This window comes from Ornithorhynchus anatinus, chromosome X5, assembly GCF_004115215.2.
Source record: "Ornithorhynchus anatinus isolate Pmale09 chromosome X5, mOrnAna1.pri.v4, whole genome shotgun sequence".
Taxonomy (NCBI): Eukaryota; Metazoa; Chordata; class Mammalia; order Monotremata; family Ornithorhynchidae; genus Ornithorhynchus; species Ornithorhynchus anatinus.
In genome coordinates, this window is record NC_041753.1 from 49,069,245 (window position 1) to 49,094,601 (window position 25,357).

The 25,357-nt window shown below is 38.6% G+C and overlaps 1 protein-coding gene across 40 annotated transcripts in view; it reads left to right on the top strand.

Annotated features, from left to right (window-relative positions):
* The window catches only part of PTPRD (protein tyrosine phosphatase receptor type D), a 1,860,044-nt gene that overhangs the window by 827,909 nt on the left and 1,006,778 nt on the right, over positions 1-25,357 (top strand). The window lies entirely within an intron of this gene.

Here is a 25,357-nt window from a genome sequence, read left to right on the forward strand (position 1 = left end):
TCTTTCCACAGATCCAAGCACATAGGTGATGCACAAGGGAGAGTGAGTAGGGGAAAGGAGGGCTTAATTGGGAAAGGCCTCTGGGAAGATATGTAACTTTAGAATGTCTTTGAATGTGAGGAAAGTGAAGCGGGAGGGAGTTCCAGGCCAAAGGGAAGATGTGGGCATGAGGTCGGTGGCAAGACAGATGAGATGCATGGTAGCTTCTAGGCACACTGGCATCATCTTTAGTTCCTGATCATTTTGTCTTTCTCTTCCCTCTTTCCGTCATTCTGTTTCACTGAAGTCTCATAGTATGCGAATGTCCCCTAAATAGGTCCTCAGATTTCTGATCATTTTCCCTTTTTGTTGCCTGTGCATCAGCACTTGTGTCCCCTTTAGTAGATTATTAACAGACTCGGGTAAATAACAGAATGAGACAGAGAGCCTCTCCCCTCCCCCATCTCCTACCTCCTCTCAAAATCTACTCCCCCACCCCTAAGCCTCTAATCCCATCCCTTCACATTTTATTAAATTACTCTCCCCCCTCCTTTCGTCCCTCCCTGACCACCATCTTCCATATTCACTTTCCAAAGTCTTCTTCCCAGCTGCTTTCAAACCTGCTCATGTATCCCCTATCCTTGATACCACTTCTCCCTTCAGTTATCAACCCAGACCTCCCCAGCAAACTCTCTTCCCCAAACAGCTTAATTCTAGTGCCACAGGCTTTCCAACCTGAAACTCCAACCCATGGCCTACTATATCCCCTTCCCCCATCAATCTGCTCTTATGGATTTCACAATAGCCAAATCATTACTTTTTAAAGTGATCTAAGTTTGGACCACCACTGTAGTGAATTTGCTAGAAAAAGATTTCCACCTCATCCTTTCTAGGTCAGACTTTCCATTTCTGTGTGTTTCCTGGCCTTATCCCACAACTCAACCACACTCTTATTTCTCTCTGGTCCCTCTTTCCCCACTTCACTCTATGGGAGAAAGACAGAGAAAGCAGATGATGGTAATAGTGGAAGAGGGTGGAGCTGTCATGGAAGGCTCATTTCAGAATGCAAAGTGCCACTTTCAGGGAAGGTTGACTATTTACCTATTTTCTGCATATATCTCAGACTCCTTCCCATATCCTTCTGTTTCCCCAGACCTCTTTAAGGATAGTGTGAACAAAAATTTCCTCTGCTTCTCCCCAGCCCCTCACCACTCCTGCCCCTTCTTCGACTTTCCCAACAGTTTCTCAAGGAAATCTCCCACATCCTTTCAGAAACCACCCTCTCCCCCTGCATCCCTGACTCCATCCCTCCTCACCTTATCGAAATACTTGCTCCCGCTCTTTCCCTCACTGACCACCATCTTCAACAGTTCAGTCTCAAATAGCTTCTCCCTAACTTATTTTGAACATTTTCATGGATCCCCATCCTAAAAAAAAAAAACAAACCTTCCTTGACTCCATGACTCCATCCAGTTATCCCATCTCATGCCTACCATTCCTCTCTATAGTTCCTGAGCAAATTTTCTTCACCCGCCACCTACACTTCCCTTCCTCCAACGCTGCCCTTGAACCTCTGATCGGGCTTCCATCCCATTCACTCTACCAGTACCTCCCTCTAAAAGGTCACCAATGATCTCCTTCTTGCCTCTACTCCATCCTAATCCTCCTCAACCTCTCAATTGCCTTTGACACTGTGGACCATCTCCTCCTCCTGGAAACTTCCCTGACACTGTCCTCTCCTGGTTCTCCTGCTATCTGTCTAGCCACTCATTTGCAGTCTTTCGCAGTCTCCTCTGCTTCCCAATCAATTGTGGGAGTCCCTCATGGCTCAGTTCTGGCTCCCCTTCTATTCTCCTTTTATTCCCACTCCCTTGGAGAACTCATTCACTCCTATGGCTTCACTACCATCTCTGCACAGATGATTCACAAATCTTCATTTCCAGCTCTCATGTTTCTCTATCTCTGCAGTCTCATATCCCTTCCTGTCTTCAGGATATCTCTACTTCGATATCCCATCTCCCCCTCGAACTTCAAATATCCAAAATAGAACTCCTCATATTCCCACCCAAACCTGCCCTGACCCTGACTGTCCCATTGCTATAGACAGCACCACCATCCTCCCTGCCTCTGCTCCTCTTGCCACAGCTCCCTACTGATTGTATATCAGTTTTGTGTATTTATCTGTGTTGTATTCTATTGTTTCATCATTCCTGACCTGTCTGTCTCCAGTCTCTTCTTCCCATTTATATTCTTAGCTTGTGAGGCCTCTGAAGAATAGGGACTGTGTCTAATCCCACCCAACACAGTAAGCACTTAATAAATACTATTATAAACCTGAAATCATGGCATTAGCCTCAGTTCCTCTCTCTCATTCACCCCCAAATTCACCAAAGCTTGTTGATTCTACCTTTACAACATTGCTAAAATTAGCCCTTTTCTCTCCATCCAAACAGTTACTATGCTAGTCCACCTTTACTGCATCAGCCTCCTTGCTGACCTCCTTGCCCCCTGTCTCTTCCCACTTGGATCAGTTCTGCACCCTGCTGCCTGGACCATCAAAACTGTTCAGTCTATGTTTCCCCACTCCTCCAGAGGTTGCCCATCCACTTCCACATCCAACAGAACTCCTTACCATTAGCTTAAAAGTATTCCATCAGCTCAACCCCTCCTAACTCACCTCACTAATTTCCAACTTCAACCCAGCATGCTCACTTTGCTCCTCTAATGACAACCTACTCATTATACCTTAATCTCACCTATCTTGCTGCCAACCCCTCACCCACATCCTGTCTCTGGCCTGGAAATCTCTCCTCTCTCATATCTGACAATCACTCTTCCCACCTTCAAAGCCTTATTAAAGGCAAATCTCCAAGGAACCTGGGACACTAAACCCTCATTTTCCCTTCTGTCTATCCCTTCTATGTTGTCCTTGAACTTGCATTTGCACCCTTGATTCACACCTCCCTCAGACCCACAACCCTTTATATAATTCATAACTTTTTGATATTAATGTATGTCTCTCCCTCTAGGTTGTAAGCTGATTTTGGGCAGAGGCTGTGTCTACCAACTCAGTTGTCTTGTATTTCCCCAAGTGCTTAGGCTAGTACAGTGCTTAGCACACAGTAAACATTCAATAAATATGACTGATTGAGAACATTCAGTAGTTTCTTAGTTGCAGCCAGTGTTACAGATGTCTACTGCATTTTCAGCCTGTCCAGGAAGGCAGCACACTCTCACCTGCTTTCCTCCTCCCTGCTCTCTGCCCCATCCTCACCCACATAGATAAGTGCAATTTCCAGGGTCTCCTCTACTTGATCAGATACTTACTTTAATGTCCTAATAATATATAAGTTTTTTTTTATTTCTGCCTGAACTATGATGATGATGATGATGTTGATATTTGTTAAGCGCTTACTATGTGCAGAGCACTGTTCTAAGTGCTGGGGTAGACATAGGGGAATCAGGTTGTCCCACGTGGGGCTCACAGTCTTCATCCCCATTTTACAGATGAGGGAACTGAGGCACAGAGAAGTTAAGTGACTTGCCCACAGTCACACAGTTGACAAGTGGCAGAACTGGGATTCAAACTCATGAGCCCTGACTCCAAAGCCTGTGCTCTTTCCACTGTGCCACGCTGCTTCTCTTTAATCCAAATACCATTATGCCTTCTAATTCTTGCATTCTGGAAATCCTAAATTTTAGAATTTGTCACATAGCATCACTGGGTTATGTGCCATATGTCTCTTCTTTTATTGGTCCAGGTTTTGCTTGATCAAGTGATGGCAGACTGACTCATGCCATTTTAAAGACAGGATTTTGATATTTAGCCAATCTGCTGAAACAGTTTCTTGAAGAAAAATGTGTTCCAAGTACCAAGGGAAGCAGAAGCCACTTTTAAAAATAAAATAACTCTTTGTACTTAATGGTTATCTCAGAGACAAATTGCCAGAAAACTTGTTTTGTCCCTTAAGGGAAATGCTGCTTCAAAATTTTGAATAGTAGTGTGTGTGTGTGTGTGTGTGTGTGTGTGTGTGTGTGTGTGTGTGTGTTGGTGGGCCGGGGGGGGGGGAGGAAGGGTTTATCCCCTAAAGTGGAGTAGTTCAATTTATTTTATTTTGTTTTTTGTTTTTTTTTTGCAAATAGCAATCTGAAAGCATGATGTTGCAGGTTAGTGATGTGAAACATCACCAAAGAGTATGAGGAAATTCTGTCAAAAATGTATTGATTATATGAAAGTGTGGTACTGTATAAGATGACCTGCCAAGCTGTCTGTTTTATTGCCAGAAGGAAATTTATTTGGCTTTCACAAAATCCTTTGCTTTTACTCTGTTTAATAAAACCCCAGTTGGGGGACTTCATTAACCCTCCCCAAAAAGAAAGTTTTTACAAAGCATTTATGAGTTAGTGGAACATAACTTACCATGTCCACTTTCTAAGGTGCGTTACAGGTAATTCATTTTCTTTCAGAAATTTATTTCTAACAGATAATGCAACTTGAAAAATAGCAATATTTAGAGAGTAGACATTGTCTTTCAAATGAGTGAGTCTCTAAGTATAATCTCATTTGAACATGAGAACTAATAGATGAACACGGGCCGATCTGAGCATCGTGACACTTTCTCCTATCCTTTAATTCCACAGCTGCTTTAAAAAGGGGAAGGACTATGCCAAACTTTTCTGTTCGTAAAAGAAAGTTTAATTGAAAACAAGAGGGCTAGGCTGAATGTAGATTAGTAATCAGCAGATTAGCAGTTAAATTAGAAGGGGCTTTTCATTTAAATCCCAGTGTTGATATGTCACTGCGCTCTGTCACTTTGAAAGGCGGTAGTGCTTCGTTATCAGCAATGAGCCCAGGCAGCCTCCTGATGTAGAGTTATATACTAAAATAGAATGCCAGAGTGCTGAAGGCCCTGTTTATATTCAGAATCCTTCCAGTTGCTGAATATGTTGATGAGAGAAGGAGGGGATGTTTATGTGTCCAGTTCTGTCCAGAATAGCAGGTTAATCAAGAATTATTTTAGTGACACTTTTAATCACAGGCATAAAATCAGATAGGAAAAATTTGGTTCCTTTTCAACACAAGCAAAAATATCATTGATTTAGATCAGTTTAAGTAATTCAAAGCCTTGCTTAAACAAATTGTTTAATAATTGATTCCCAGTATTTTGGCCTCTAATCTGTTTTTGGCAGATGAGTGTACTTAGGGATTACTTATATTGAAAATGATCTTCCTTTGACTCTTTCTGCATCTACAAAATCATGAGCAAAAATGAAGTGGTTGGGGCCTCAAGGGGGCAGGGAATACTGAAGTTCTCCTTATTAAAAGGAACGTGGACCTAACTTTAGTAGCCAGTGGCTTATATGGGTAATATATGTGCCATCCTTTTAAATAAGGACTAAGTAAAAGAATACTTAAAATTATAAATACCCCTTCCTAATAAGCAGAAGAACCTATTTTGTGGGTAATTCACACAAATTAGTAGCTCATTAAGTTCCTCTGGTTAGTGACTGGATCTCTCATCAGAGCTGCTGAGCCAATAAAAATGTATTTACAGAGGTCAAGAGAACAATCTAAAAATTAAAAGATTGGTAAATAAGGGCAAACATAACTTTGGGTACATGAGGATGAATTTTTAAAAATATACCTCAACAACTGCAATGTTTCATGCACTGCACTTGTATTTTCCTGAAGATAGTCTCCCATGTTGTTTCAAGAACACTTTCAAGCATTCTTAATAGGGGGCTTACTTTACTACCCAGCATGTTTCTTCACATTAAGCTGAAATGGAGGTAATAAGGCTATAGTTAAGAAGAGCATAACACAATATAAATTGATGGAAAACTGATTTTACCATATTTGTAGCTTATTAAAAATAAATCTATTTTGGATGCATTTGTATCATGCTTTTGCAAGCCCTCCTCCTGAGAAAGTATATCAGCAACACAGCAGTGGAGCACTGAACTTTAATCACAAAGTATTAGTTGTTTCACACTAATTTGAAAAGACAAACTAGCATACAAATGAAAATGGTAAAATGCTCACAATGACAACTCATAATCTAGGATACAGTGGTATCCCTTACAAAGTTTTCTGTTCCTTTCAACTGACAATATTTCACATACTTGCCTATTTAAAACCACTTACTTTGCCCAGCATAACAACTCATATCTTTATACATCAAGCTAGACACAAGTATATGCCTAAACATTTATTTTCTTTAGTTAAAAGTTTAACTTAACGTGTACATCAAAAAGATCAAAGCAATTGCATTCTTTTAAGCAACTATCCTTCTTTATATTTTATATATCCTGCTAAAATGTTCTTATCTTGCTATTTTATCTGCTTATCCAGACTGTGTTCTACACAATACTTTGTAGAAAAATATGGCATAAAGTTTTGGTTGTAGGACTAACACTAATTGCTGGTGTCACATAGCCACTTGTCCATCAGTATATATGACAGTATTGATATTTTCATAAGGCTATGTCTTTTCAAACTTTGTCTTTTGACTAAAGCAGTGGTAAGCCTTATTATTCAGACTTTTTCTGTTTCCATTGTATTTTTCCTTGGTTTATTAAATAAATTTTCTTATTTTCTATGATAACGTCAAATAAGATTCAGAAATGTTAAGAGACTAGTTCCCCTCTCCTTGATCAAATCTTCTGAATAAAGTGAAAATTAAGAAAGAAATATGACCCCTCAATTTAAAAATCAATCCATATTGTTTATTGAGTACTTATTCTGTGCAGAGTACTGTACTTGGGGGAGTACAGTAGAGATTACAATCTAACAAGGGCGATAGACATTCAGATAAATTACAGGTAGCAGAAAGCAATAGCAGAAATAGCAGGAAGTAATAATATATGAATATAAGTGCAATAGGAAGGGGTTGGGATTGTCCAAGGCTTACTGAAATGGTGAAGTGGGAGTTGGGTAGATAATAGGGTGTAGAAATGAGAGCTTTAACAGAAGTGCTCTTGGAAGAGATGGGATTTCACATGATCCTTGAAGAGCAGTAATCTGCTGAATATGAAAAGGGATGGGCTTTCCAGGCAGAAGAAAGGGAGTGAGCAAGAAGTCGGCAATGAGAGGAATGTGAGGAATAAAAGTCGATAGCTAGGGTGTAATTGGAGCCTGAGGATAAGTAGGAGGAAGCAAGTTGATTGGGTGCCTTAAAGCCAATGGTCAGGAGTTTCTTCTTGATGCAAAGTTGAATAGGCTACAGTTAGAGGTTTTTGAGGTTTGGGGAAGTATATTTAGACCCATGCTTCAGGAAAATCCTATCAGTAGCAGCACGATGTGTGAACTGGAGAGAGGAGAGACTAGAAGCAAAGATGTCAAAGACAATTTACCACAAGCGTTTATTTTTCCTTCCAAAACCTATTTTTTTCTTCTAAATATCATTTACTGAATATGAATGCCATCAAAACATGTTCATTGAGTATATGCATTTATATTGTCAGTGCAAGAAGACAGATAATGTCATTAATATTACAATGGGTTTGAAAGTACATGTGAACTAAAGGTAATTGAATCAGATGTGACAAATTGTATTGAATTAAACCTTGTTAAAAAAACTAATAATACTATTTGAAGGTCATTCCACACATCGTGTCAGTCATTCAGAACATTTGGAGTAGCTATCAGATAAAAAGAGGAAAAATGTCATATTACTGAAAAGAGCAGAATTAAAAATTTTAGAAAGTCTAGACAGTAGGAAACAAACCAGACTTATAGCCATGATCCAATAGTCCAATTCCAGTTATTTCTTGTAGTTATTTCACTTGACAGAAGAGAAATAAAGTAAATATGTTCCTGTACTCAGAGATCTGCTATTTAATCACAACTTAAAAGGGATGAATAACACATTTTGTGAGACATTTTGAAAGTAATTACTATTTTAACAGTAATTTCATAAATCCATTATAAACATGAACAATTTAACAATCTTATAACTTAACATAGTTGTGCGTATTTAGAGCAGGAGAAGTACTAATATGTCATTGAAGGCCATCAAATATTAGCTTTATTATTTTTCAAACTCTACTTACCTGGCTTAGTTTAAATTTCATATTTTTGCAATACTTCTAGAAATTAGGATACATATGCATAAAGATATATATCAATCAATGGTATTTATTGAGTTTTAACTGTGTGCAACTTAGTGGAAGGAGCATGGGCTTGGGAGTCAGAGGATGTGGGTTCTAATCCTGCCCCTGACACTTAGCTGTGTGACTTTGGGCAAGTCACTTAACTTCTCTGTGCCTCAGTTCCCTCATCTGTAAAAACTGAGCCCCATGTGAGACAACCTGATTATCTTGTATCTAGCCCAGTGCTTAGAACAGTGTTTGGTGCATAGGATGCACTTAACAAATACAATTATCATTATTATTATTATCACTTTTCTAAGCACCTGGGCAAGTACAGTACAACAGAGTTGGTAGACACGGTTCCTATTCACAGAGAACTTTCATTCAAGAGGGGGAAACAATTAAAATAAAATTAAAATAAATTAGAGATACATAATGCTGTGGGGCTGAAGGTGGGGTTGAATATCAAGTGCTTAAAGAATAGGTGACACAAAGGGGAGAGGGAAGACTGGAAAAGCAACCAAATAGATAAGACCAAGATAGAGTGAATAGGTTGGCATTAGAGGAATGAAGTGTGTGGGCTGACTTGTGGTAGGAAATCAGTGAGGTGAGTTAGGGTGGGTAAGCTGATTGAGTGCTTTATAATTAAGGTAAGGAAGGAGCTTCTCCTTGATGTGCAGGTGGATGGGCAACCCACTGGGGGTTCTTAAAGAGCGGTGAGATATGGACGGAATTTTTTTTTTTTAAGAAAGATGATCAGCAGAGTGAAGTATGGGCTGGAGCAGGGAGAGACAGCAGGCAAGGATGTCAGCAAGGAGGCTGATGAGGTAGTTAAGGTGGGGTAAAATAAAAGCTTGGTTCAGCACAGTAGCAGTTTGGATGGAGAGGAAATGTCAAATATACCAATGCTGTGGAGGTAGAACTGAAAGAATTTGGAGACAGATTGAGTATGTGGGTTGAATGAGAGAGATGAGAAAAGGATATTGGTAAGCATAGAGGCTTGTGACACAGGGAGGATAGTTGCTGTTGAGTTGTCTCCTACCCATGGCGACTCCATGGTTACATCTCTCCTAGAAAGCCCCACCTCCATCTGCATTCATTCTTGTAGTGTCCATAGAGTTTTCTTGGTAAAAATATGGAAGTGGTTTACCACTGCCTTCTTCCGCACAGTAAACCTAACTCTCCGCCCTTGACTCTCTCCCTTGCTACTGCTGCCCATCATAGGTGAGTTTTGACTTGTAGCAGATTGCCTTCCACTTGTTAGCCACTATCCAAACCCGGAATGGAATGATTTCCTTTGCTTGACTCTCCCTCCCATAGCTGTGACTGGTAAACTACTGGAAATTCTCCAGATGCAATCCTGAGAAGGGTATGGTGTTGTCTACAGTAATAGAAAAGACAGGGGGAGGACAGGGTTTGAGTAGGAAGATGAGGAGTCCTGTTTTGGACGTTTAGTTTGAGGTGTTGGTGGGACATCCAGGTAGAGATGTGCAGAAGATGGGGGAAATGCGAGACTGCAGAAAAGGAGATTAGGCAGGGCTGGAGAGGTAGATTTGGGAATCATCCACTTAGGAATGGTAACTGAAGCCATGAGAACGAATGAGTTCTCCAAGGGAGTGGATGGGTAGAGATGTGGAATGGAAGGGGATTCAAAAATTAGCCTTGAGGGATTGCCACAGTTAGAAGGTGGGAGCCAGAGGAGAAGAAGCAATGTTCTCTAGTGGATAAAGCACAGGCCTGGGAGTCAGAAGGCCCTGGGTTCTAATCCTAAATTCTAATCTAAGACAAGTCCGCCACTTGTCTTCTGGGTGACAGTGGGCAAGTCACTTCACTTCTCTGTACCTCAGTTACCACATCTGTAAAATGGGGATTAATACCGTGAGTCCTATTTGGGGCATGGTCTGTGTCCAGCCTGATAAGTTTGTAACTACCCCAGTGCTTAACAAGTACAAAAAAAAAAAAAGAAAAAGAGAAAAAAAAAATCAGTCTTAGAAAAAGACTGAGATATGAGGAGAACCAGACACTGCCACAGTGCCACAGTATCAAAGGAAGGTGAGAGGTCAAGGAGGATTGAGATGGAGTACAGGCAATTGGATTTGACAAGAAGGAGGTCATTGGTGACCTTAGGCATTTTCTGCGGAGTAAAGAGAGTGGAAGGCATATTAGAGGTGTTCAAGGATATAATTGGAAAATATATATGGAGAAAATATATATGGAGAAAATAGAGACAGCAGCTATAGATAACTCATTCAAGGAGCTTGGAGAGGAATGGTTTGAGGGAGATGGGGTTATAACTGGAGGGAAAGGAGGGTTTAAGTGAGTTTTTTGTTAGAATAATGGAGACATGACCATGCTTGAAAGCATTTGGGAAGAAGGCTTTGGAAAGTGAATGGTTGAAGATGGTGGTCAGGGAGGGAAGAAGGGAGGGGACAAAGTGATTTAATAAAATGTGAAGCGATGGGATCAGAGGTTTAGGTGGTGGAGGTAGATTTTGAGAGGAGGTAGGAGTCAGCAGGGGATGAGGTCTATATCTCATTCTCATTTATGTACTCTTTCCCAGTACTTACAGTGCTCTTGCTTAATGAGAACTATTACTACTATTGTACACCTTCTTTTAAGTAAATTTGGAAGGAATTAGATTATGAAATCAATAAGAATTAGAGTCTTAAGGATACACAAACTGCCATTGTGGATTTATGGCTTTAAAAGAAAATATGAGGACAATTTTCATAAAGTAGTAGCAAAATGTAAAGCAGAATTAGAAAAGGATAGAAATATTACATAAAACACTCATATCTAGACTAGAAAGATAAAAAAGACAATTTTGAAAATGTACAAGAACAAGGAAGTATAAAAATAGAAACATCTTAGGGAAATTCAGTTTGGATTGAAGAATAGATCAAGGGGTTAAATAGAAGCTGGTTGGTCAGTGATTTATATTAGTAACTTAATAGAACAAAAGCTGGCAAAATTAATTAATCCAAAACATATTGTCTACTGTCCTTTTGAACTATGAACATTAGATAATAGAATAGATAAATGTATCTGTTTTAACAGTCAATATGTGTGCATAAATATATGCACGTGTGTGTGTGTGTGTGTCCTTTGTTTCTGAAGGTAACAATAATAGAGGCAACATCCTATCGTTAGTTCTGGGTGTGACTGAAGAGATGTATGGTCCATTGAAGAGTGGCACTCTGTTTCTCATTTCCTCCCTAATCCTCTCCTCCACCTAAATTTCCCAGCACTGTTGACAGCACTATCGTCTCTACACCTCTGAAATCCACAACCTTCACGTTATCCTGATCTCCTCCCTCTCTCAACCTCTATATTCATTCTGTCATCCATTCCTGTTGGTTTTTACTCCACAGTATTTCCAGGATCATTCCCTTCCTCTCCATCCAAATAGCTCCCATGCACAGGCATGCTTCAGGCACATGTCATTTCATGGTTTGACTACTTCATTAGCCTACTCACTGGTAATCCTGACTCCAGTCCTTACTTCACTCCCCTCTCCATTCCATACTTCACTTTGTTGTTCTGATCATTTTTCTAAAGTACCATTATGTACATGTTTCCCCCAAACTAGAAACCCTCCAATGGTTGCCCATTGCATCAATCAATAGCATTTATTGTTGCAGAGCACTGTCTTAATTGTGTAAAACAGAATTAGTAGATATGATCTCTGCCTTCTAGGAGCTAACAGTATCCTCTCCACATCAAGCAGAAAAACTCCTGGTCATTGGCTTGAAAATGCTCAATCAGTATTTTCCCTCCTACTTATCTCTTTTCTTTTCGCACTACAGCTCAGCTCACACTCTTCATTCCTCTCAAGTTAATTTACTCGCCATTTCTCATTTTCAACTCTTCCATCACTAACTACTTGCTGGAAATTCCTTCCCTTCCTATCAAAGGTTCCTCTGATATCACATGTATTCCAGTAAGATCTCCCCCAATTAATTTCCAATCTCTCAACTTTATAACCCCGACTGGCACTTCAGCCCTCACTACTTATGCACTCACGACAGCTTGCAACATTTTGTCCGTGTATTTCATTGCTGTTACTTTTTAAATTGGGAACTTCTTGGATTTATTTTAGATGACTTGTTTTTCTGAAAAGGTCTCCAAGAATCTCTGGGTGATCTAGACCAAAGCTTAATTTTGTATCATGAATGCTGCCTGGGTGGAAATTGCACTGTCCACTATAAATGTTCAATTCACTTTGCTGGTGTAGAAACATCACTCTATCTGTGAGCTGTAATTTTAATCATACATTGAAACATTTTCTTTTCCTATTTCTTGGCAGGGGGCAGGATTTTAAGTGAGGATAAGTCAGGTTTGTAGTCCATAACAAAATATAAAGGAGTACATAGTAGATAGTATAAAATATTGCATTTTGGAGATAAATGATCTAAGAGACTGTAAAACAAATTCAATCCAATACAGAAACAGTTTACCTTCACTCACTTCCTTCACTCCCTGCACTTGAATCCATTTTGTATTGTTGCTTCATTTACATTCCATACATTTTCTCAACATGTTATTTAAATACTACTGGAAAGAACCCAAAGAACCCTTCAAGATGACCAGGCCTGCAGTAGATCCTTACTGGTAATGTCATCTGGGCCTTGATTTATTGATTCATTTGCCAGTGCCTTGATACCTACCATCAAACATTATACCTTTTGACATGTTTCATTATAAAACAATGCCTCTACAAATGCTCATGATCAGATGAATGAATTAATTGATTAGTTAAATAATCCATCTTTTACCTCATACCCATGTTCATTCCTTTCAAAAATTTATAATTTAACGTAAATGTTAATGAAAATGTTATAGTATTGAAAAAAAAAGGAAAATGAAGTGACTTGTGATCACTCTTCCTTAGTCTTATAAGAGACCCTGTAGGCTTTGAAAGAATGGAGAGAGGCACTTAAATCCTTGTGTATTTAAATTTTTATTTGAATCCCAAATGGAATTTTTAAAAATGCTAATGTCCATTTTAATTTAATGGGATAGAAATGCAATTAAACAGAAGAAAGTCATGGAGAAAATGAATTTTATGACAGTAACTTGAACAGCTGAATAGTATTGAGTTTCAGAAGACTGTGAAATTTTAAATTATTCAGACATTAGAAAAATTGCATAGAGGTAATCAGGGCTATTATTCTGAGTAACTCGGAACAATTATCTGTTTAAGCCCATTTGAAAGTGTTGTACAATAAAATTGTGGAAATATCTAAGTAATTGATTGGATCTCTTTTAAAAAACAATGTTGAGGCTCTAGGTACTTTTCAGAGGAAGAGGTATGATATCATCAAATCTTTAACTCAAGCCATGGTGAAATTCTGATAAATTTTTTTCCACAATTCTCAGTGTAATCCATCAATTTTCAAGAATGCACTAATAGTAAAGATTCTGTAGAATAATGTTTTTTAAAAATCCTACTTCTGAAAAGAACCTTGTTGAATTACTAAGTAGCCTCTCATTTACCACCAAAACCTGTCATACTTAAAACTTACATTATTGTACTGAAACATGGGGGATGAGGAGATAGGACTGAAGGGGGCCAAGTTTGGGGTACAGGTGGGAAAGAAAGTCCCCAGGAACAGAGGAGAGGAAAAAAGAGAAGGGGGGCAGCAGGGATTGATATACAGTGCAACTTGGGGTTTGGTTGTCATAGGCTGGTTCTGGAACAGAACCTAAAATATTTCCTATAAGCCTGAAGGAAAACAATAATAATAATAATAATAGTAACAACTATGGTATTTGTTAAGCACTTGCTGTGTGCTGGGCACTGTACTGAGCTCTGGGTTAGATATGAGGTAATTGGGTTGGACACAGTCCCTGTCTTGCATAGGGCTCACAGTCTTAATCCCCATTTTTCCAGATGAGGTAACTGGGTGCAGAGAAGTTAAGTGACTTGCTCAAGGTTGCACAGTGGACAAGTGGCAGAGCTGACATTAGAACTCAGTTCCTTCTGACCCCCAGGTCCGTGCTCTATACACTAGGCCATGCTGACCTCAAGATACAACTGGTCACAGTGCATCTACATTTTTGATGAACTCATCACAGCTGTTCACTGTGTATACCTGTTCAGTTTTTCAAACTCCAAATTTTTCCACTTAGCATTTGATCAGCTATTTCAGGTAATGTCCCAGCTTTCACCTACAAATGTTTTAATGCCTATTCCTTCTTGGAAGTTATGAACATTTAGTCACTAAACAAAAATAACTTCACTTTTTTGAGGTCCAAATTCCTATGCTCACTTTTGAAGGAATTCAGTATCACAGGCAGTAGACCAACAGGATGCATTTGACTATAATTCAGGGCTGGTTCACTTGTAATCTCTTCTAATTTGAGGAGTATTATTTCTCTGTCTACAGCCTTTTATGCATTGCTTTATATCTTAATTTACACCTTTTCTCACACAATTGTACTGCTGGTAAAAGCATGGATTCTTTTTGGTAAATCCCTTGTGATTTGGTACCACCTAACCTAAAATGTATTTTTACATCAGGTTTCATTTTACTGAGGAGAAAATCATAACTACAATGCTGTGAACCTATATTTACATTGCACTTTCAAAAATCAGTGACAGCCTCTTAGCAATCAGAAAAGAAGCTACTGACAAAAGCATACACATAAAATAGATTTCATCAAGCTCCATGGAGCTGTTAATTAACTCCTAACACAAAATAATTTGAAATTTAGAAAAGAATTGATAAATGATTTATAATTTAAGGGAACTGTTCTAGAATTCTAAAGTACTATTTTTATCTTTCTTCATGTTAGCTTTACAGTATGGAAACCATCAGTAAATGACACTCGTTTTACTGAGATAAATGTTCAAAAATCACTAAACAAAATAATTTCCACTTCTGTGAATAAGAAGTATAATTATTTAGCATATGAGCTTTCTAGTATTAACACAACTTTTTCATTTTTGTTTTTTAAACAGCAACTTCATAAACAACTGAGGTTAGAGATGATAAAACCAGGAGAGAGTAAAGTGGCTATACTTGCAGTAAAACTGATTAAAATAACAATCACTAGGAGTTGTTTAATTTTGACATTGTATAGCACTTTAAGAAAAGTGATTTTCTGTTGCTTAAATGATAATAGACTCTAGAAAATCTAATCATGGTCTTTTGACATAGATTTTTAAAATAGCTAATCTGATTATCATGATAATCACCTATATGCAAATTATAGTTTGTTTCCTTTTAAGTTGGAGATCTATTTCATACACTGGAAAATGTGACTCTCCAGGCTTTTTTCTTATCTCTTCTGAAAAGTAATAAATGAATGGGGTGTTTTGGTTTGGTTCTCTTCTAAAATGGACTCACTGACTAGAAAACATTCATTGTTGCACTTTGGTCAAATAAGTCAAAAAGAAAACACTTTATTTGCAATAGGCATATCAAATACAAAGATAGACTCCCTGCTCCATGGGTGTGGAGTAAGTAAAAGCCATCTCTCTTCACCCACTGAGAGGAGAATATTACCTTCCTAACAGGCTGATAAAACATTCAAGTTTTCAGCCTGTGGACTTGCCTGTTGGACACCGGAATCTGAAGCTCCTGGAAGAAATCCAATGCATAGCTTCTCTGCTGCTCACATTAGCTGCCTCCAAAAATCCTGAAGAATTTTGTATCCCAGAATTGTTCACATGCACATCCTCCACTACTTACAGGTTTGAATGATTGTGTTTTTTTTTCTTCTTCTTCTTGAGTTTGCTATTCAGTACGGTCTTATTACACCTCAGATGTGGGATGGGCAAGCATTTCAGAGGATGTTCATTTTTTTTTCTTCAATTTATTTTCTTTATTTCTCCAGAACTAACAGAGAATCCTCAATTTCTTTTGTTTTCAAGATACTTTACTCTGCAGAATCTATTATTATTTGGTAGTGAGATTCAGAGTCTGACCGGGGTTGCTTGGCAACACAAACAGCATTATTCTCACTAGCACTTTCAGTTGCTGAATTTATCTATTTTCCCCAACTCACCCCCTTTTACCATACAGGTAAATGTTTCATGCTGCCAGGAACTCAGACACACTTAATTTTTTTCCTGTAATAGATTTTAACTTAGTTTGAAAGGACTTTGAAATTTCAACCTTTTCCTCAGAAATTTGTCTTAAGTCCAATGTTTTTCTTTCTTGCAATTTTTTTTATCCATATTGAGTTTGATTCACTGAGAAGTCTCAATTTGTGGTTAGATAGAATGTTCTATGTATGTGTGTGCACTGATTCAGGCTTCCTTGAGCTGATAAATATTTGAAAATGTGGGTGTACAAAGAGGTAATTAATATACCAGAAAGATACATTCAAATCAGAAATATAAAGGTAGAGTGATAGTGGCCAAAGTGACAAACAAGTTAATGTAGTTTTATGTGGTCTCCATTTTCTTTTTTTAAAGGTGATCCTGTAGTAGTAGGATATGTAAGAAAAAAATATAGCCCCCAAATAAGGCCATTTTACCGTATATTCAGCAGGTTATTATTAAAGTGAATTACATTTTACAAAGCTTAATGGTAATGCCAGTTTTTAAAATATTTATTATAATGAACATTTATTAAATACTTGGAAAATGTCCAGTGCCAGGATCTTTACCAGGAAATCAGTGAAGACATAGTCCCTATCCAAGTTGTTCACTGTCTGAATATAATTCAAAGAACAATGAAAACAGATAAAATTCAGTCATCAAGAATGTCACTAGTAGAAGAAGAAGATGATGTTGATATTTGTTAAGTGCTTACTATGTGCCAAGCACTGTACTTAGCGCTGGGGGAGATACAAGGTTATCAGGTTGTCCCAGGTAGGGCTCACAGTCTTAATCCTTATTTTCCAGATGAGGTAATTGAGGCACAGAGAAGTTAAGTGACTTGCCCAAAGTGACACAGCTGACAAGTGGCAGAGCTGGGATTAGAAACCACGACTCCCAAGCCCGGGATCTCTCCATTAAGCCACGCTGCTTCCTCTCTATTCCAGGCAAGCATTGTTGGCTTCAAACAGTTACAACTTTCAATATCCCAATGTTTGAAAACTTGAGAATTGTAGGCTTCACTCCACTAAGGAAAGGCTACTAGAGGGAGGCTGGCCCAGACATCAGATTCTAGAACCCTACTGGCAGCATATCCAATAAACAGTAAGCAACAACTTTTTTCTTATGTTCAGAATTAGTTATCTTGTAGTGGAATCTCGCACTCTTCTGAGTGAGCCCTCGAGTGATTTACATCCCATTTTGCTTTGTTTCTTCATTAAATTGGAGTTAGAAAATTATACCTTTTCAGTGAAAGCAATTTGACTGCCTTTTCAATCATCAGAGAGGCATAGAGTCTTAAAGTTGGAAGAGGTGACCTAGTCTCTTTTCCTGTCTCCAAGCAAATTGCTTAATCAAACAGGACAGGTTTTCTGGATGGAGATTCCACCATTTCACCTGTAATTTGGTTCCGTTGCTTAAAACACCTTAATAGTCACAAAGTTCATTCTTATGTTTAACAGATGTGAAAATAGTAAAAATACAAAGCCAAAATATAAAATATACTACTATTATTAATACAAATAATAATAATAATGGTAATTGTTAGGCGCTTACTAGGTGGCAAACACTATTCTAAGCACTGGGGGAGATACAAGGTTATCAGGTTGTCCCAGGTGGAGCTCAAAGTCTTAATCCCCATTTTTACAGATGAGGTAATTGAGGCACGGGGAAGTTAAGTGACTTCCCCAAAGTCACACAGCTGACAAGTGGTGGAGCTGGGATAATGATAATAGTATTTGACAAGTGCTTACTATATGTCAAGAACTGTACTAAGCACTGGAATAGATGTAAGATAATCAGGTCATGCAAAGTCCCTGTCCAACATGGAGCTCAGGGTCTAAAGTGGAGGGATATTGGGTATGTAATCCCCGTTTTACAGATGAGGATACAGAGGAACATAGATGTGAAAAGTAGAGAGGAAAAATTATTATTAGCATTCAACAGGGAAAAATATACTGGATTTCATTTTTTTTAAAAAAGTATGAGATCTGGTGCAAGAAGTATATGTGGGAGAGCCCTCTGAAATGGTGACCATGGCTCAAAGTTTAGCATTCTTTCTGGTGAAAGAACAAAGGTATTTATTTTTAGAAAAGGAAACCATGAAAATCCGTGATACCTTTGTTAGGAGAAGCTGAAAGGGGCAGCTAAAAGTCTAGAGGCTGTTTACATAAGAAACACCACCTTAGTAGTCCAGCTACAAAGGGCTATGGAAGTCAATAACTCAAGTAAGTGTGGCAGGGTGAACATGGGATTCCCACAATCCCAGGATTAAGGACTACCCATAAAGTTTGACAGCAAGAGGCTCAAAACAAACAAACAAAAGGAAATAACAGTGGATTGTAAGAATAAGGGAAATCATTACCACAGGAAGTTGTGCAAGCAGCATATACCCATAGGTTTAAGAGAGGCTTAGATAAATTTGTGAACAAATGGCCATAACAGACCCTAGAAATTTTAAAAGGGAAAAGTAAGGCTATGAAATGGCCCAATTTATATGTTAGGGTAGATGTCAAGGAGAGTAATTATGGCCCACTTTCTCCAAAAAGAAGATGATGTTGCCACTGTGAAAGATAGAATATGAGGCTAAAAGGACAATTGATTGATCGGACCCAATAATGGCATTGCTTTTATTTTAACCCAACTTTCCCTGAAATCTAGACAAATTGTCAGATTGTCACATTTACTTGTATTTGTTTCTCTGATGGTATGAAGTGTAAAATGTTTTCCATAAACGATTATTGTCGGCTTTTCATTTATTCATTTTTGGATTAAACACACTGAACTGCTTTCATTTGCTAACAGGATGTGTTTCTATACCTTTAATCTTTGGGTTTTTTTGGTTTTTGTGGGGTTTTTTTGTTTTTTTTTTTTTTTTTTGCTCTCTCTCTGAGCCGTATATAGTTTCTCTCCATTCTTTTAAAACGTGGTGAAAAAACTGGACAAAATGATTGAGTGACCAATGTGAAGCACAACAGGAAAATTATACCCAACTCTTCAATTCCACCCTTCTATTAATTCACCCCAGTATTTTGTGGGCATTTAAGTAAAGTCATTCATTGCTGACTCATATTTAACTTGTGATTCACTTTGTCACCCAGGATTTTATTTGTCTTTTACTTGTACTTTTAATAATAATAATAATAATAATGTTGGTATTTGTTAAGCGCATACTATGTGAAGAGCACTGTTCTAAGCGCTGGGGTAGACACAGGGGAATCAGGTTGTCCCACGTGGGGCTCACAATCTTCATCCTCATTTACAGATGAGGTAACTGAGGCACAGAGAAGTTAAGTAACTTGCCCACAGTCACACAGCTGACAGGTGGCAGAGCTGGGATTCGAACTCATGAGCTCTGACTCCAAAGCCCAGGCTCTTTCCACTGCGCCACGCTGCTTCTCTAATTTATTCTAATTTATTCTCCATTCTGTAGTTTTGTTGTTTGCTTCTTGTCCCTTAGTGTGCTAAGCTACTTTACACTTGTCCCTTTTAACTTTCATCTTGCATTTAATTGACCATTTCTTTCCTTTTGGAAGGTCACTTTGAATATTATTCTTCTCATCTGAAGCGTTAGTAACCCTGCCAAATTTATTGATTCAAAAGGTCAATCAAATGTCATATCTTTAAAAGCAAATACACCGGAAGCATTACATCCAAAAATAGTCCATAATTGTGAATGTTTGATTTTACAGGATGTGATAAAATAGAAGGATACAGAAGCATTGTAAATAAGGTCCATGAAGGTGTTGTGATCATTTCAAACTGTAGAAGAGACAGTAGACAGATTGTCTAAAGTTTGCCCTGGCCAGAAATCCTATCTGATCTGATTTGGCCTGCCCACTCAGCCTGAGTAGCCTGAGTATCCTGAGACCTGAGCCCTAGGCCGAGTGGTCCAAGCCCGGTCCAGGTTTGGCCAAACCAAAAGTGGGACAGGATCAATTCTTGGGTGCACTGCTACACACACAGTCTTGCTCCATAGATTGCTGGAAGTTGTCCCAGCAGAAAAAGAGCCAGTTTTGCATATATAGAATTACTGCATATGCTCAATTATGTTCTCAGTAATGAGAGATCTAGGACATTCTCAGATAGGCACAGGCATAGAGAAGAATGGGTTTCTTTTGAAAACCTTCATTAGCTACACTACCTGCACCAAAGTCACCACAAAGTCGCAATTTTTAGAGCATTTTTCTACACCCATGGTCCTAAAGAGTGCCAAATTCTACCTGGAGAAAACCAGAAACTACTGTGTTCTCTCTAGAATGTACAACAGAAGGATTTCAGGAGAACATTTTAAACCTGAAAACTTAGAATTATCTTTGGTCTATCTAGTCATCTATCTTGACAGCGCATATCCTTTAGATATTTGCATTTGACAAGAGTGTTAAAAGTGTTATTTTAGCAAGGATGCACTAGCAATATGAATAAACTAAGATGTGAAGTTTTAATTCTGGTATTTATTAAGCACTATGTGCCAAGCGCTGCTCTAAGCACTTTGGTAGATACAAGGTGTCAAGCACAGTCACGTCCCACATGGAGTTCACAGTCTAAGGGAGAGAGAACAGATGCTTATTCCCATTTTCCAAATTGACAAAACTGAGTCACAGAGAAGGTAAGTGATTTCTCATTTACTCTACACTATAAACTCCTCCTCTAGATTTTAAGCTCCTTGTGGACAGAGAACATGTCTACTAACTCTGTTATATTGTACTCTCCCATGTACTTAGTACAGTGCTCTGCACACAGTAAGTGCTCAGTAAAGATGACATTGATTTATAGATTGATTTGCCCAAGGTCACTCAGCTGACAAGTGGCAGCACTGGAATTAGGGGCCCAGTCTCCTGATGTCCAGACCCATCCACTTTCATTAGGCCACAGTGCGTGATAAAACCCCCTAAAGCACATGTTGAACTAAATGCCATTAGTCATTGTTTTGAATTTTACTTTTCTTATTACTATATCCTTCAGTTATTCACAGTGGTACATGCCAATGTTGCATGATCTGGTACTTCAGTCACTTTGGTGCCTAGATGGGTTTTTAATTGTTGCTGAGGGAATCTTGCTTTTGTAAGTTGTTGAATTGCTATGATTAATGAAGATTGATTTTATCCATTAAATAAAGCTGTTATAAATAATGATAAATATGTATTTTTAAATTCTTGGTAGTTTCTTCAGCATTTAAAAATCACATTTAGCTCACTGTTGTTACCTTTCCTATTATTCCAAGTATTCAAATGGAATTTGTTCATTTTGATTTTTATTATAAATACCATGTTATGTATTTGTGTATTTCAGTGAATTTAGTTAAGTTTTATGTCCAGCGGGAAAATATCTTTCATGATATTTTCTTGGTGACATATTTTATCATCTTTTACCTAAGGTGTTCTCATTAGTATGCTGTTTGGCTCTATCAGTTCTTGATCAGTATTACGAGGGAACGACCTTCATAAGTAAGAGTCTGTCTTTCAAGAGTTATGAATCATTCCCTAACCAAAGGACATGAGCTGAATTGTGTTACAGATCAAAATTATTATACATCTCTTCTGTCTGCATAAGTATATGGGGGACTTTAAAACGTATTGGATGAACATGTATTTAGTTGGATTGTAATGCCAACCATTTTTTTCCCCCTAGACTTGTATAAACAAAATGATAAGATGCAGCAGTGCAGTACGAATGAGGGGAAAAAATCAATTTCAATTGTCCAAGATTGGAGTTGGAGTACTTTTTAAATCATTTCAGCAACCACAAAGGCCAATAATAATTGTTTAAAGCCCTACACCATTGTTGGCAATTCTACATATGTGCCAAGTACCTGTATTTCAACATGGTAGATATTCACAATTGTCTATGTTTAATAATAATAATAATTATGGTACTTGTTAAGCGCTTATGTGCTAAGCACTGTTCTAAGCTCTGGGGTAGGTAATCAAGTTGTCCCACGTGGGGCTCATAGTCTTAATCCCCATTTTATAGATGAGGTAACAGGCACAGAGAAGTTAAGTGGCTTGCCCAAGGTCACACAGCAGATGAGTGGTGGAGCCGGGATTAGAACCCATGTCCTCTGACTCCCAAGCCCATGCTCTTTCCACTAAGCCACGCTGCTTCTCTAGCAAAATTATTATTTGCAGAAATGAATAATTAATTTCATTCATTCAAATGTATTTACTAAACACTTAGGTGTGCAGAGCACTGTATTATGCACTTGGGAGAGTACAATACAATAGTGAACAGTGACAATCCCTGCCCACAATAAGCTCACAGTCTTGAGGGGGGAAGACAGACATCAATATAAATAAATTACTGATATATTCATTAAGTGCTGTGGGGCTTCATGGGGGTGGGGGAAGAGAGCAAAGGGAGCAGGTCAGGGTGACACAGAAGGGACATGAAATGAGACCATATCAAACCTGATTAACTTGTATCTATTTACCCTGGCACTTAGAACAGTGCTGGGCACATAATAAATGCTTAATAAGTACCATAATTAATTTGGTGATAGTTTCATAGGGCACTGATATGTTTTAACTGTTTTTTTTTCTGTCATATATGAAGGGGTTTGGAGGTTCGGTCCAGGGAGAAGACGTGGGGAAGGGTCAGTGATGAGATAGATGAGATCGAGGTTCAGTGAGTAGGTGGACAGGCAACCACTGGAGGTCCTTGAGGGGTAGGGAGACGTGGGCTGAATAGTTATCTAAGAAAAATAATCTGGGTAATGGAGTGAAGTAAGAACTGGAGTGAGGAGTGATGGGGGCATAGAGTTCAAGCTGTTGCAGTAGTCAAGACAGGATAGGATAAGTGCTTGGATCAAAGTGGTAGCAGTTTGGATGAAGAGGATGGTTTTTAGTGATGCTATGTATGTAGAATTGACAGGACTTCATGACAGACTGAATATGTGGCTTGAACGAGGAGATGAATTGAAATGAATGTTAATGCCAAGGTTACAGGCTTCTGAGACTTAGAGGCTACTGGTATTGTCTACAGTGATTGGAAAGACTGGGGAGGACATGATTTAGATGTGAAGAGAAGAGTTCAGTTTGGGACATGATAAGGTTGCGGTGATGGTGGGACATCTAAGTAGAGGTATTCTGATGATAGGAGGAAGTGAGATACTGCAGAAAAGGAGAGATCAGGGCTGGAGAAGTAAATTTGGGAACCATCCATATAGAGATGGTAGTTGAAACCAAGGAAGCAAATCAGTTCTCCAAGGGAGTGAATATGGATGGCAAATAGAACAGGACACACAACTGAGCCTTGAGGGATTCCCACAGGATTAGGGAGTGGGAGGCAGAGGAGAAGCCTATGAAAAACTCTGAGAAAAATCCCTCCCATGACCCCACAGCTCCCTCCATCTCCCATCTTCTTCCTACCATTCCGTTCCAAACTCCTTGAACGAGTCATCTACAACCTTTGTTTCAAATTATTCTCCTCCAGTTCTCTCTTGGACCCCCTCCAATCTGGCTTCCATCCTCTTCACGCCACTGAAACTGCCCTCTCAAAGATCACCAGTGATCTCCATCTTGCCAAATCCAATGGCTTCTACTCCATCGTAATCTTCCTCGACCTGTCAGCTGGCTTCAACACTTGGACCGCCCCCTTCACCTGGAAATGCTATCCAACCTTGGCTTTACTGACTTTGTCCTCTCCTGGTTCAACTACCATCTCTATGCAGATGATACCCAAATCTACAACTCCTCCCCTCATCTCTCTCACTCTCTCCAGGCTCGCATCTCCTCCTGCCTTCAAGACACCTCTACTTGGATGTCCTCCCATCACCTCAAACACCCCATGCCCAAAACAGAGCTCCTTATCTTCCTACCCACTCCCTGTCCTCTCCCGGACTTTTGTGATGAGAATCTAGTTCTATCTTTCAAGCAGAAAAGTGATGCATCTGTAAGAGTTCGAAGCTTGGATATTTCTTTGGTATCTGAATAAACTGAGTGATCCATCTTAACCAGAATTAAAATCAGACGAAGAAGTTGTCCTTTTGTCTCGGCTTTGAGAAAATTGGGTATCTTAAAGGGTGTGGAAGAGTGTGGAGGGGATTGGATAGAGATAGTAGATGAATTGGAGAAAGTTTTAGAAAAGATTGGCAGAATTCTATTATGTCACTTGTTTATATTTTAAAGACAGTGAGTATAAGCTGGGATTCATAGATCTATTTGGCAAAATTTCAATTTTACGTGTGCATATCACTTTATGAGATGAAGATAGAACATGATTTTCCCATATTAACAATATATTATAAAAGAGGGAAAATTATATAGTATATCAAAATATATAATGCTCTAGATAAGGGGGCAATTTGCCAGATATATCTGTTTTCTTTTGGTTTCCAATCTTCTGTTGCTATTTTTAGGAATCAGAGCTACTTGTAATGGCTCCATTCCACATCCAATTTCCACCCTGTAAAAACCTCAGCTTTTACCTGAAATTTCTAGTAAGAGCAGTTAGCTGCCTGAAGCAGCAGATAAATAAATCGGGGGTAGTGGTGGTGGTGGAGTTGAAGTGCTTGAATTACTGCTGCTTCAATAGTCAGAATTACCACCTCATTCCCTTTTCATCAAGTATCACATATTACCTCATTTAAGCTATTCCTTCTGCTCTGTCCCTTTCATTCCCAAAGTGATATAGAGTGATATGGGACATGGATGTGGAGATTCTCTGTTTTATATACCCAGACTGGGAATTCATAAGTGTCTGAGAATCACTGCTCTTCCAAAAAGGAATGATAGAAATGTAATTGGTCCTTTTTCTCAATAAGCCCTATGCCAGTACCATTAAGTGGTGACAGTAGAATAGCTATTTGTTAGCAGTAAAAAAATAAACTTTTGAAAGTAAATGTAGCATTTACCCTAAAACAAGGTTTCCTTAATGAACACCTGCTTATAGAGTTACCATATAGGACACTTGACAAGACATAGATAGGAAAAGAACTGTCTATGGCAATGCTTATTAGTTCTCATTCCTTCGGCATTGTTGACATGAGGTCAAATATCCTTTGTTAAGTTGAGCTTGTTATGAAATTCTTGTCTTGTGACTCTAAATTAGTTTCTATAGCCTTGTAATAACCAGAGGTTGTCTCTCATTTTTCAATACCATCAGCCCAAAACTGAGATCGCTGTTTCAAGTCCAGTCATTCCTCTTTTATGACCAGTGACTTTTCCCTTCATTAAAGACCCACATGATCCAAAATGTTCAGGTTAAAGGCACCAAGTGGTAATTGGGTTAAATGACCTCCAA